The following is a 3,734-nucleotide window of genomic DNA, read 5'->3' as shown; positions in this document are numbered from 1 at the left end:
CTGAAAGAAGTTGCAGATGGTTGTAAATTTAGTCAGCTCCATCTTAGCTACTAGCCTACAAAGTACCCAGGACATCTTCAAGGAGCCGTATCTCAGAAAGGCAGCGTGCATTATTAAGGACCTCCAGCACCCAGGGCATGCCCTTTACTCACTGTTACCATCACGTAGGAGGTACAGAAGCCTGAAGGCACACACTCCGTGATTCAGGAACAGCTTGTTCCCCTCTGCCATCCGATTCCTAAATGGACATTGAACCCATGAACACTAGCTCACTTTTTAAATATATATTATTCCTATTTTTGCATGATTTTTAATCTATTCAATATACTTATACTGTAATTGATTTATTTATTTATCATTTTTTTTCTTCTTCTGTTACGTATTGAACTGCTGCTGCTAAATTAACAAATTTCTCAACACATGCCGGTGATAATAAACCTGATTCTGATTTTGGTTCTAAATCAGCTGAGATTTTGTTTTTACAAATTTGCTATTCCTAACTTAATGAATTGAGATGAACATTATTTAATAAGTCTTGTTTCAGCAGAACTGGTCAACAGTTTAAGACAAAGTATGGAATTTTATTTTATCTTAATTTTATTTAGAGATTCCATGCAGTAACTGGCCCTTCCAGCCTAACAAGCCAATGCTGCACAATTACACATATATGATCAATTAACCCACTAACTGATATGTCTTTGGAATAAGGGGGCGCCCTAAGACAACCCACACGGCCAAAGATTAGCTTGAGGAGATGCTCCCATTTCATCTCACCTTCTAAAGGTGGGTGGTCAGGGTTAAGGTCAGTCAATTATGAGCCCATGATGTCCTTTTGGAATTGTTGTGAATAAACTCCTGTTGCCATGTCTACATCAAAGTCTGCCTTTCCTCCGCACCTGGGTCCTGATATTGCCAGCACACAGTGTGATACAGTAGACTTGATGGGTCAAACCATAAACACAAGAGATTCTGTAGATACTGATGAGGCAGGGTCTACGGAAAGGAATGAACAGTCAATGTTTCGGCCTGAGACACTTCCTCAGTAATGGAAAGGAAGGGGACAGAAATCAAAACAAGAAGGGGAGGGGAATGAGTCCAAGTTGGCAGCTAATAGCTGAAGCCAGGTGAGTGGGAGGGTAGGTAGATGGTGGGGAGGGGGTGGGAGGTATAAAGTACAAAGCTGGGAGGTGATAGGTGGAAGAGGTAAAGGGATGAAGAAGAGGAATCCAGTAAGAGAGAGTGGACTATGGGCAAAAGGGAAGATTAGTTTCTCTTTTGACAAGTGATTAAATAAGGAGCAAATTTAAATTGTAGAACCAATGGGTAGTTGAGGAGAAGGATTGAGAGGGGAAACCAGAATGGAGAATGGAATAAGACAGAAGGAAGGAAGGGGAGAAAGTACTAGAATTTCGAGAAATCGATGTTCATGCCATCAGGTTGGAGGCTACCCAGGTGGAATATGAGTTGTTGCTTCTCCACGGTGAGAGTGGACTCATCGTGGCAGTAGAGGAGGTTATGGACGGACATGTCGGAATGGGATTAATGGCCTCTATGTTTGCCCCATAGGGAAAATGAAGATCAGGAATCAGAATTATTTGCCAGATCATTTACAGAAATTTCCTCAAGCAACACACATCAAAGTCGCTGGTGAATGCAGCAGGCCAGGCAGCATCTCTAGGAAGAGCTACAGTCGACGTTTTGGGCCGAGACCCTTCGTCAAGACTAACTGAAGGAAGAGCTAGTAAGAGATTTGAAAGTGGGAGGGGGAGGGGGAGATCCAAAATGATAGGAGAAGACAGGAGGGGGAGGGATGGAGCCAAGAGCTGGACAGGTGATAGGCAAAAGGGATACGAGAGGATCATGGGACAGGAGGCCCAGGGAGAAGGAAAAGGGGGATGGGGGAAAAACCCAGAGGATGGGCAAGAGGTGTAGTCAGAGGGACAGAGGGAGAAAAAGAGAGAGAGAGGAAGAATGTGTGTATATAAACAAATAACGGATGGGGTACGAGGGAGAGGTGGGGCATTAGCAGAAGTTAGAGAAGTCAATGTTCATGCCATCAGGTTGCAGGCTACCCAGACGGAATATAAGGCGTTGTTCCTCAAACCTGAGTGTGGCTTCATCTTTACAGTAGAGGAGGCCGTGGATAGACATGTCAGAATGGGAATGGGATGTGGAATTAAAATGTGTGGCCACTGGGAGATCCTGCTTTCTCTGGCGGACAGAGCATAGGTGTTCAGTGAAACGATCTCCCAGTCTGCGTCGGGTCTCACCAATATATAGGCCACTTCGGGAGCACCGGACGCAGTATATCACCCCAGCCAACTCAGACAGTCCTTCCAGGTGAGGTGACACTTCACCTGTGAGTCGGCTGGGGGGATATACTGCATCCGGTGCTCCCGATGTGGCCTTCTATATATTGGTGAGACCCAACGCAGACTGGGAGATCGTTTCGCTGAACACCTACGCTCTGTCCGCCAGAGAAAGCAGGATCTCCCAGTGGCCACACATTTTAATTCCACATCCCATTCCCATTCTGATATGTCTATCCACGGCCTCCTCTACTGTAAAGATGAAGCCACACTCAGGTTTGAGGAACAACACCTTATATTCCGACTGGGTAGCCTCCAACCTGATGGCATGAACATTGACTTCTCTAACTTCCGCTAATGCCCCACCACCCACTCGTATCCCATTCATTATTTATTTATATACACACGTTCTTTCTCTCTCTCTCTCCTTTTTCTCCCTCTGTCCCTCTGACTATATCCCTTGCCCATCCTCTGGTTCCACCCCCCCCCCTTGTCTTTCTCCTGGGGCCTCCTGTCCCATGATCCTCTCATATCCCCTTTGCCAATCACCTGTCCAGCTCTTGGCTCCATCCCTCCCCCTCCTGTCTTCTCCTATCATTTTGGATCTCCCCCTCCCCCTCCCACTTTCAAATCTCTTACTAGCTCTTCCTTCAGTTAGTCCTGACGAAGGGTCTCGGCCTGAAACGTCGACTGTACCTCTTCCTAGAGATGCTGCCTGGCCTGCTGCGTTCACCAGCAACTTTGATGTGTGTTGCTTGAATTTCCAGCATCTGCAGAATTCCTCGTGTTTACGTACAGAAATTTGCTGTTTGCTTTGGCAGGACACGCAATGAAATGCAACAACATTCTACAATTATTAATAAAAATTGGATAAATTATAAATAATAAATAATATAGAATTATAATGAATTTTTTTAAACGATCATGAAACCAAACCATCTGTCATCAACAGCATTTGGCACTGGGTCAGTTGTGAACTCTACATGTGAAAACTCGAGGATGGGGGCAAAAACGTCAGATGAATTTGGATTATATGCCGTAATCTCTTTGTACATTGAAACAAGCAAAGGAAGGAGAAATGAAGCGATACCCTCCGTTTGTTCCAGTGGTCCTTTGCCTATGTCTCTCTGTACGCCTGGCATCTCTGCAAGCCAGCCAAAGGGTTAACCGAGACTCCGGCGACGGCAGAGCGGATGAATCTGTGATTGACGTGGCGATGGAGCAATCAAAACGGCTACTCGCAAACGAGGGCGGGCTCTTGTGCTTCTACCACCACTGAACGGCAAGCAGGCTTTGCAGGTTAGATTGAGTGTGCGACCATGTACAGTTTTTACTATTAGACGATATAGGCAGGCAGAGGGATTACTGCAATTTATTTTATCTGTTTATCGATCTTGCCCTCCTTTAATCTCAACAAACGTGAGG

The sequence above is a fragment of the Mobula birostris genome, chromosome 5, assembly GCF_030028105.1.
Source record: "Mobula birostris isolate sMobBir1 chromosome 5, sMobBir1.hap1, whole genome shotgun sequence".
Taxonomy (NCBI): domain Eukaryota; kingdom Metazoa; phylum Chordata; class Chondrichthyes; order Myliobatiformes; family Myliobatidae; genus Mobula; species Mobula birostris.
Note: the sequence above shows the minus strand (reverse complement) of the source record.